At 48.5% G+C, this 11233-nt stretch overlaps 1 pseudogene; it reads left to right on the top strand.

The window, feature by feature from the left end:
* The first annotated feature begins 4965 nt into the window (after positions 1-4965).
* Positions 4966-7623, top strand: LOC119885227 (annotated as a pseudogene).
* The last annotated feature ends 3610 nt before the right edge of the window (positions 7624-11233 follow it).

The raw sequence follows: 11233 nt of genomic DNA, 5'->3' as shown, positions 1-11233 counted from the left end.
GGTTTTTGAATTTGTTTTGTGGCTTTTGTGTTCCGTGTTGTGGCTTTTGTAATTGTGTTGTGGCGTTTGTATTTGTGTTGTGGCTTTTTTTGTTCATGTTGTGGCTTTTGTATTTGTGTTGTGGCTTTTGTATTTGTGTTGTGGCTTTTGTGTTTGTGTTGTGGCATTTGTATTCGTGTTGTGGGATTTGTGTTCGTGTTGTGGCTTTTGTATTAGGCCTGAAACCTACGGGCCACCATATGAGCTCCCCCAATTGGACAAAATAAGTATTGCATGCCATCGTCTGAAATGCCGTTAATGTATAAATGTCACTCCGTATTTATCTTGTCAATAATCTAATGCCACTCGTGTATCTTGCTTATATTCTCTAAGAACGTGTAACAGCCAATAGCCTATATTTAGAAAGCAAGTTAAGTTCCTCTCATCTGTGATTCCTATGAAGTCTTAACCTTGTAAGGTCTAACTACTGACAAATGTGCTTCCTGTTTTCAAATGCTTAAACTTAGAACGGTACAACCGTTTGACAATTGAGGTTTGATTGTGGGAAGATATTTGATTATAATACGCGCAAATAGATTTTCTTTTCCTTTATTATAGACATATTAAAAGTTTAGAAAGACAGTCCCTCGGGAAACCGGAAACAGCCCGTCCTCCGGGAAACAAAGGACTGCCCTCTGGGAACCACGCCCCAACAGACAAAACAGCGACACACGATGTCGTTCCCCCTCTTGCACTCTTCTCTTCGCTCTGGTCCCCTGCTTGTTCCAGGCTCTTCAATGGCGTTTCGGCACGCGCCTGGCGTGTCCCCCCTCTCCCGGCAACGCCCTAAGAGTTCAGCCCGGCTCAATAAAAGCTTTGTTCGCTTCAAGCTACACACGCGAAGTGCCGCAACATCAGCTTTCCCTTGTTTAACAGCAACTTTACTTGTGTAGTGAACAACGGTGTGGATTTGTGCATTTTATATTGAATAAATTTGGAGCTACTCTAAATTCCTTTCTCCTCCCCCAAAGAAGAAGGGGAGGGGTCAAAGTTGCTTTCTGTAAGTGCCAACCCGACCATAAAACTGGAACCTTTTTGATTCCGAAGCTGATAACACGGGGCCTGACTGTTAAACTGACAAAGGGACACAAGCCATCCATTAGCATTTCCCTGAACAGCCTATCAAAACTGCCCCCCCCCCCCACACACATGTTTCCGTGGCAACTGTCCTTGCTCTTTGTTTATTATCCCATCAAAGGGATACTCCTTGTCTCACCTAAGTGTGACATAATCCAGGACAGCCGAACTTTGAATGGCCAAAGACTGCAGTCTCCAAAGACTCAAAGCATTTCATTAAGTTTAATTAAATCTTTAGTTACCTGATTACGTTTGCCTCTACTTGAGTAGTTATGTTAACATGTTGTTGCTATCTGTTGTTGATATTAGTGCTGAAAAGAAAGTTACTTGCAGTGTTTTTATTTTCAGCAAGACACTCCTTCATCTAATGTAATCAATGCTTCTTCATAATACTTTCCTACAAAATTCCTTTAGAAATGATGACAAAGGAATGTTTTACTATACTCTTAACCGCCAGCTTGCATTTAAGGATGAATCAACAATATTCCCAGTTCCTAAGGAGAGATGATCTTGGATTAATCTAAACTTTCCTCATGTAACCTGAGCTCCCCCAAGTGGATGAAATAAGTATTACATGCTCTTGTTGGAAATGCCGTTAAATGTATAAATATCCTGACCAATAATGTGACAATATTTTCCTGTTAGCAAATGCTTAGAACAGTACAACCTTGGACTATTGAGGTTCGATTGTGGAAAATATTTGATTATAATACGCGCAAAAAGATTTCTTTTTAGACATTAAGTTTAGAGAGGCAGTCCCTTGGGAAACCTGAGACGCCCCCTGGGGAATCATGCCCCAGGCAACAAAAGAGCGACACGCGACCTCTTGTGCTCTCTCTTGTCTTCGGTCCTTGCTTTCTCCGCGGCTCTGCTCGGCTCTCTGGACGCTTCGGCACGCGTTGGCGTGCCGCGCCAGGCAACGCCCTCAGAGTTGGCCAGCGAAAAAGGCGTTTTGTTTCGCTTGAAGCTACACACGTGAAGTGCCTTGACATCGATCTGCGCTCAGTTTGTTTTAGTTTCTTTCTTTGTTTTGTTAAAGTTATCAGTCCGTTAAGTTACAGTGGACTAATTCAGGAATGACCAAGTTCCATTTTTAAGCCTTTGTCGTTGAGCCAACTTCACCGAGGTCAGACCAAGCCACGTGGTCTCGCCAGCTACAACAAAGGAAATCTGAAAACAGCCGAATTGCCAGACGGAGGAGGCGTTTTCAATCAGACATGGAGAACCCCTTGGAGAATCCCTAGCAAAAAGCCAGGATCGGCAGCTAGTGGGACCAGCAACAGGCCAAGCAGGCCGCCGGCAAGCAGTAAGACCTAACACATCTTCTGTGATCAGATATTTACCTTTTTAACTCCTAAACCCATAGCGTTAGTTTACTTTCATTAGCTCTTCCATGCTGTATGAGTCAAATGCTTCCCACAATCGAACCTCCACTTCTCATTGTTCAACAATTGTTTATTTTCCCTGTATCCAACCATCTTTTTATCACTCTAGGATACTCTAGACTCTAGGATTATAACAACTCCGGTGGTGCCCTGGAACGAGGAATAAAATTAGATTTTATGAATATTAAAATTCATAATTGGGTATCAATTCTCAAAAAAATTTTTAACATGCATAACTAAAATTTAGGTTTGCTACACTTGTGTTTTATTTTCTTTGGTTTTGTTTTGTTAAAAGTTATCAGTCCGCTAAGTTACACTAGTTAAATTCAAGAACAACCAAGTTTTAAGCTTTATTCCGTCAAGCTAACTTCCACTGATCCCTCCTCGGACCCAGGCACTTGTCCTGCGAGCAGTAACAAAGGACGACTTACACCTCTGACCCGAGACAGGGTTGGGAAGGCCCCACTGCGAGTTTCTCAAAAAGCCGACAAGAGACGAATCTCCGGAGCATTTCCTTGGCAGAGAAAGCGACTGGCCGACAGCTTTAAGCTGTCCTAACCGAGAACGCACAGATCTCAGCCAGTGAGGCCGTTGACCAACACCTGGCTGGGAGAAGCCACATGCAGTAAGACCAAAACCCTGCACTCTGTGATCAGTGATGTCCAATAGTTGGTTAGTCTAGCATATTTAATCCTTGAAACTCCTAGACAAATTTAACCTAGTTATCATCTAGGTCATCAAAATCGTTTGTACAGTATTTAGGGGGTCTGTAGATATTTAGAAAAATAGCTCGAGAAGAGAAATTCAGCTGAAGAGCCACATATTCAAAAGAAGCAAAATTCCCATAAGACATCTTTTTGCATTGGAGGGAGTCATTAAACAAAATGGCAACTCCACCTCCTCTCTTATGCACTTCACTCATAAAACTGAAGCTGGGAGGGGTAGACTCGATAAAGACAGCTGCACTGTTATCTTGGTCCAACCAAGTTTCAGTTAAAAAAATGAAATTAAGATTGTGAGTGATTATAAAATCATTGATTTAATTAAATTTTACCGCCAAAGACCTAACATTTAACAAAGCTAATTTTGTGTTAAAAACATTATCTGGCCCACTTTTTTCGACAGGCTGTGGCTAACGAGGAATTAATACTAAATTTGCAGGATATGTTGAGTGTTTCCCGTTTCTTAACACATTCACCATGCTTTTTCTGTTACCTATCAAGACAGGGATGGAGAAGACTACCAGCACTTGGGCCCTGGCTTGTCCTGTGAAGAGTCATGAGTGATGTTTTCCTTGTAGCCTGGACCCAGCACATATCAGATAGAGCTTACTGGGCGCTGTATTTGTGACACGTGTCAAACCTGGAGGAGGTGGACGGTGAGGGGGGTTTAGGGTGGAGAGAATGGGAGTGGAGCGAGGGAAGGTGCGGGGAGTAAATTTGGTCCCAGCTCTAACCAGGTCTTCCATGTGATCAGTGAAGTCCAACATGGGGGAGAGAGGAGAAAGGGTGTCTGGAGATAAGGGTGACCTAGATGGGAATTGGAGGGATAGAGATGGAGAACCCTCACTGTTGGTTTTCAGTGAGAGAGGTTGAGGCTTTTCCTCTTGGCTCAGATGTCTCCCGTGATCAGAGTTCTCTTCCGGCGGGTGCTGTGGTGGCTCTCCTTCAAGGTTTCTGGAGTGTTGTGTTATGTCTTTTTCTTGTTTGGATTCCTCTTGTCTCTTGTTATGGAGTTATGTAAACTGAGGATCAGGAATAGGACCACGCCACCCTCTTCCTTCACTGATTAAACCACCCGTGTCCCATCACACACACCAGCGAATCCAATCACCACCACATACTTAAGATCGCCCAAACTTGACGATGTGCTCCCGGCCGCCCCTCAGCCAGCCCGCAGCGTTCGGTTCCTGCGCCCCCACACCCGGCTGCTCTATCCAACTGGACCGTGGCCCGCCTCCAGCAGGCGCTGGGGGCCAGGAACATTCCCTTTCATCGAACCGCCAATAAGGCCCAGCTCTTTTGGCTGGCCACAATCCTCCCACCATATGGCCACCCGCTCCTGGCTTCACTCGGAGCCAGATCGTATTACCCTCTGTGCCTGCTCCCCCGTTGTCTGATGTTTCTAATTTGTTTTCCCTCTTCCTCTCATCCATGTCTCAGCAGGCTGCACTCCCTACCCATGCACGCACATCCCCTCATCCCTACATCCTTTCCTCTTCACTTCCTTCGGCTGCTACCAACACAGCCATCACTTCCGAACAGGCGGCTCATTTCCGTTCTCATGCAAGTTCCTCTACCGCGGCTACAGCTAGCCAAGGTGCTGCACCACACGGACCAACACAATTTCCTCCTTTTCTTTCTCTGCCATCCAACCCCTCCCCTCCCCTTCCCCTTCCCCCTTCCCCTTCCCTTCCCCCATACCCCAATGTGTTTTCTGTTTCCACAGATAACCCGGGCTTCCACATACCACCCGGCTTACCTACGTCCACCAGCCCCTTCACGCTGGCTTCTGCTAACCCCCCATTTCACCAGGCCAGGCGCCCCTCACTTGTCTCACCTTCACTCAGGCAATCAATCCTATCAGGTGCTTACACTGACCTCTCCTATTCCTGCCATCCACAGGTCCGGCCGCTGGGCCGAGGGAGCTCTGTTCACCGCAAGGTTTAGCCCAGCTCGTACAACCAGTCCCTTCTCGCTCCATAGAACTTACAGCTGTCAAGTTCGAATTCGCCTTTTCCCTCTATTGTGACACAGTTTGTTCAGTTTTCCCCCATCGCAGGGCAGAGCTGGACGATTATCTTTCCATCATCCTGGACTTGGCGTTGCGGTGCGGCGGCACCGGTTTTTCACTTATCACGTCCATTTTGCTTCCCAAGCAGCCGGCCGCCTTCACCAATTTAACCTAAGCATGTACTGGGGAGCCATCGACACCGAACTCTACTGCAGGTTTTTGCTGCTCGCTCCTCTCTTGTTTGTACCTTGTGCGATGCCCAATCACACCCAGCGTCCAGCTGCGTTATTGCCGTTATGCCCCTCATTCCTAAACATTTCGACAACCAGCAGACCAGTAGGCCTGCAGCTCTCGGTCCTCCCCCCGCAGTTTGGACAAACTAGGCAGGCCCGTGCTCTTCTAGGGTGGCAGCATGGTGTGCAATAACTTCAACGACTTGGGTTGCATCATGTCAGGCTGTCAGGCGTTATTCCACACTTGCTCCTTCTGCGGTGGCGCACATTCTCGACATGGCTGCCCTCACAACCCCACCAAGCCCATTCTATGACTAAGGCAATTTCTGAAAACACCCACAAATATCCCCGCCCTCGACCTCGCATTGGCGAACCACCCTGACCGCCAGTTCGTGAACTTCCTCATCAACGGTTTCACTTGCAGTTTCCACCCAGGCATCAAGGTTTTTGCCGACCATTCCCTCTCTTGCCACAACCTCCAGTCCCCCTAGCCGAAGGACAAGCTCCTAGCCAAGGAGGTGTCAGATGGGTTCATGTACTCCGGCAAACAGACTCATCCTAGATCTATCTTCCCCCCCACGGCGCCTCCACACCTAGCATCAACAGCTTAATACCCAGCCCAGATTTTTCCATCCACTACGCCACCATCGCTCAGGCGAACCAGGCCCCGGTGCATGGTTAGCCAAAGCAGACATAACCAGCGCCTTCAAGATCTTGCCCATACACCCTGATTTCTGGCATTTGTTTGGCGTCTCCTGGAAAGGCTCCTTATACTTCTCAGTCCGTCTCACTTTTGGGTGCAAGAGCAGCCCCAAGATCTTCGACTCACTTTACAAAGCTTTGTGTTGGATCTTGCTCAATAACCACAGACTCCCGTACGTCATCCATCTCGTGGACGACTTCCTCATAGTCTCGCTCTCCTCTCATCCTCCAGCGCATGGCCTTACCACACTGAAATCTGCCTTCTTCCAGCTCGGAGTCCCCCTTTCCCCGGAGAAAACTGCGGGACCCAACACGTATTTCGAGTTCCTCTGCATCACCCTGGACTCCATATCCCTGCAAGCCTCCCTTCCCACCAATAAACTCCTACGCATATCTCTCTTAATCTCCAACTACCTCCTCGCCACCAGATGCACAAAGCGCCAGCTCCTTTCACTTCTTGGTCATCTCAACTTCGCTATTCGCATCATTCCACAGGGTCGTTCCTTCCTCTCCCACCTGCTTTCGGTATCTGCAGCAGTTCCATCCCTTCACGGCTGCGTCACCATTGGCGAAGCTTGTGGAGGGACTTCCTGTCGTCATAGAATGGCATCTCTTTCTTTTACAATGCCCACATCAACCACCCTGAGGACAGGACCGTTACGGCTCCCGGTGGTTTGCCTCAGAGTGGCCACCGGAGGTATTCTCCCTCTTCAAACTGTACCCGATGGTGGTCGCGGCCATTCTTTGGGGGCACGAGCGGTCCCAAAAAGTCATCCTCATACACTCCAACAACCTATCCACAGTCAACATGAAGTTCATCCGCAGACTAACCTTGCAGCCTATCCAACATTGGAGTTTACTCCACAGACTCACTCAGGTTCAATCCCAAAAAGAGCAAAACGGACCAGTTCAGCCTTTCTCATCCCATATTCATTTTCTGCTTAAACTCCTACCTAAGCCCTTTCAAACCGATCCTAAACCACAACAACCACAGACTACACTTCCACGCCTCCCCGCAAGACCCACTGTTCACCACCGAATCAGGCGCAGTTGCCACACGATTCTGGTTCCATCACCATCTCCGTCTAGTCCACTCCAAGTCTGGCATTTCTCCGGAGCTATACTCTGGACACTCCTTCCGCATTTTAGCTGCTTCCTCCGCTGCCAGCCAAGGCATTCCGGACCACACCATAAAAATCCTTGGTGGATCTCCCACGCATCCCTCAGTTACATCTGCAACGATCTCCGCGTCATCCAACGAGCCCATCACAGCCTAGCACAATAACTTGGGGGGGACGATCCATCAGCTGCTCCACGGCGAGCCTCTACAGAGACGAGTCCCCACCCTGAGTCTCGACCCCCGGGTTCTCAGAACCACATACGACCCTCTCATCTTCCCTCGACCCCTTTCATCCCTTCCCTCTCAACCCCTCCTCATAAACATGATCACATAAACCACCTCTAACTTGGCGCAGTCCTGTTAGTGAACTTGGCAGAGGGAACAGATGAGTGACGCAGAAAGTAAAACAGGTTGGAGCTGAACAATTTTACTCCTGACTTGTTAAGGCAAAGTCCATTTGCCTTAAAAAGATGTCTGCGGTCCCACAGAAAGTAAAAGTTCTCGATGAAATGCACTAAATGGACAGTACATGCCGTTGAGAGCCACATGTTCAATGCCATCAAACTGCTGAATCTCTCAGCTCCTCTTCGGATTGGCGGTATAGGGCCACTGATAAATACCTCAGCATTCAAAGAGCTGACTGACTGATTATTAAAGTCCTCTTTCAACACTTCAGACTGTTGCTTCACAACATCATTGGCCCCGATGTGCAGTATGATGTTTTTCACATTCGCAGCAGAGCGCGGAGGGCCCCGGTTGAGCGAGGATCGGCTCACCTCCCTTGGCGGCCGCACCTTGCCGTCAGATTGACTCACGCATGCCCATCACGGTGCTCCCTCCTGCATGGCGGCGCATGCTGGTGCTCATGACCCTCCCTCACCAGCCCTGCCCTTTCGAGGCGGGCCCCCCATGGGTCACGGGCAAGAGTGGCTTCTCTTCATGGCCACCAGAGTGCCTCATGAGCAGGTCCGACCACTTTCAGAGCGCTTTACTTGTGGCTCTGACATAGGCCAAGAGGGTCAGCGATCTGGCTGCGCTCTCTGTGGCTCCGTTGTGTCTCAGGATTCAGGGTGACGGCAATTTTATTTATATAGTGCCAAATCACAACAACAGTTATCTCACAGCGCTTTTCATAAAAGAGCAGGTCTAGACCATACTCTGTGATGTTATTTACAGAAGCCCAACAATTCCCACCAAGAGCAAGCATTAGGTGACAGAGGCAAGGAAAAGGCAAGGACTTCCTTTTAAGAGGCAGAAACCTCGAGCAGAACCATGGCTCAGGGTGTGCGGCCATCTGCCTCGACCAGTGGGGAGGAAGGGAGAGGAGAGGGACGAGAAAGCACAAGACTAACGGAAAGGGGAGAAGTTGTCCTGTAATGCCAATGAAATGTTCCAGTCTCTGCATTAGGATCTGATGGTCAATGGTTTCAAATGCAGCACTAAGATCTAATAAAACCAGTACAGAGACAAGTCCTTTGTCTGATGCAATGAGAAGGTCATTAGTAATTTTCACCAGTGCTGTCTCTGTGCTATGAGCTCTAAATCCTGACTGAAAATCCTCAAATAAACTACTGCTCTGTAGAAAGTCACACAGCTGTTTAGCAACTGCTTTCTCCAGGACCTTAGAGAGAAATGGAAGGTTAGATATAGGTCTATAGTTGGCTATAACATCTGGATCAAGTTTGATCTTTTTCAGAAGAGGTTTAATTACATCTACTTTAAAGTACTGTGGTACATAGCCTGTTGATAAAGATAGATTGATCATATCTAGTACAGAAGTGCTGACTAAAGGTAAAACATCTTTAAGCAGCCTAGTCGGGATGGGGTCTAAGAGGCAGGTTGATGGTTTAGATGAAGAAATTATTGAAGTTAGTTGGTAAAGATTGAGGGAAGCAAAGCAGTCTAAACATATTACAGCTGTTTCTAAGGTTCCTGAGTTTGGAGATAAGTCGGTGCCAGTTGAGGGCAGGTCATAGTAAATTTTGTTTCTGATAGTTAGAATTTTATCATTAAAGAAGCTCATGAAGTTGTAACTACTGAGAGCTATGGGAATACTTGGCTCAATAGAGCTGTGACTCTCTGTCAGCCTGGCTACAGTGCGGAAAAAAACCTGGGGTTGTTCCTATTAGCATAGGAGTCCTCTGTTACTTTGTGATCTGATAATGAATTTAGAGCTGATGGAATCGCATCCTTAAATTTAGCTACAGCACTATCAGACAGACATCTTGTTGTGACAGCCCCAAGAGGTCTCGGTGTTGGGCCTCCTGTATTGTGTGCTGTCTGTTTCTTCCTGTAGGCAATTAAGGAGATTGGGAGCACCTGGCCAGTGAACCCAACCTATTTAAGACTGCCTGCCCAGACGCCAGTGTTGGTGCTTGCGCCTGCCACACCTCTCCGCCACACTCGTCTTTTGGTTTTAATAAACTTGTGGTAATCTTTGTTAACCTGAGTTGCATCCTCCTTCTTTGTTGCGGTCTGAGAGCCGGGGTCGTAACATTGTATAGAAGTTTTTGCCCACAGGCGTGTAGTTCAGCAATACAAACTCAAAAGTTATCAAACAGTGGTCAGATAAAGAGGGATTCTGTGGGAACACTATTAAATGTTCAATTTCAATACCGTATATGTCACGCTCTGCGGTTGGCCATCCTTTGTGTTTACTTTGAGTTTGGTATCTGCCTTGGTATGTTGAGTTTTGGGTTCTGTCCTGTCTTGTGTCCAGTATCTGTTATATAGTCTGCTTGTCATGTCTAGTCTCTCTGTTTTCCTCTGCTCTCTCTCTCTGCCTCGTTAGTCTTATGTCTGTCACCTGTGTTGCTCCGCCCTGCTCGTTAGTCCCTGTGTATATACCTGGTGTTTCTGTCTTGTCCTTGTCCGGTCATTGTTCATGTTACCCCCCAGTCTGTCGTGTGTGTACTCTGTGCCTGTAACCAGCCTTGCTTGTCTCGTCTCGTCTCGTCTCGTCTCGTCTCCCTGTACTTTTGGATTTCTGTTATTCAGCCACTCACCTGTAAGTGTGCTCGCTTTTGTTTGTTAAGTAAAAACCCTTCGTTATACCATACCTGCTCCGCTCTGTGTCCTGCGTTTGGGTTCTCCAACCTGCCTCCACACCCCGATCGTGACAGAATGACCGGACCACAAAGGGACCCAGCGGACACCATGTCCGATGAACTGCTTGATCTGTGCCGGGAGCTTATGGTGCTGAGGAATATGTGGTATGGGGCTAGTCATGTTAGCCATAAGGCAGCTATCGTGTCCCTTGCCTGGAAGAGCCTGGCTGCTCAGCCAGGAGCAGCAGACTCTCTCCCTGGGTGGGTTTGTGACTTCCTCCACACCTCAGCCAATCCCCAGCCAAGTCTCATCAGATCCTCGTCTGTTAGCCTGGAATGGCTAACACCCGACCGCTAGCCTCCGCCGTCATCTCTCCGGCCTGCTAGCCCTCCGCCTGTCCTGCTGTTACCGTTCGGTTCGGCGGCTTGCTAGCCCTCCGCCTGTCCTGCCTGTTACCTGTTCGGCTGGCGCTGCTAGCCCTCCGCCTGTCCTGCCTGTTACCTGTTCGGCTGGCGCTGCTAGCCCTCCGCCTGTCCTGTCTGTTACCTGTTTGGCTGGCGCTGCCACCCTCTGCCTGTCCTGCCTGTATCCTGCTCGGTTAGCGCCGCTATCCTCCGCCTAGCCTGTCCGTCCGCCTGCCTGCCCTACCTACCAAGGACTCAGGGACTATGACTCTCCTGGCCTACCTGACCTGAAGGCCAGGGAGTCAGAGGCAACGGGCAGCTAGCTATGGCCTGATGCCTGGAGGCTAGGCTTTCCCTGGAGTCGTCTTTTGAAGGGAGTCGCCTAGCCATCTTTTCGGGTTCCCGTGGTGGTCATCGGAGGCGACGAGGTCCCATCAGCGACCCGTCGTCAACAAACCTGTACCCTGGCTTGCTAAAACGGCTAGCCGCCTG

The sequence above is a fragment of the Micropterus salmoides genome, unplaced genomic scaffold (assembly GCF_014851395.1).
Source record: "Micropterus salmoides isolate LMB-PRFRI ecotype aquatic unplaced genomic scaffold, ASM1485139v1 Ms_hic_scaffold_397, whole genome shotgun sequence".
Taxonomy (NCBI): domain Eukaryota; kingdom Metazoa; phylum Chordata; class Actinopteri; order Centrarchiformes; family Centrarchidae; genus Micropterus; species Micropterus salmoides.
Note: the sequence above shows the minus strand (reverse complement) of the source record. Positions and strands in the feature narration are given on the sequence as shown.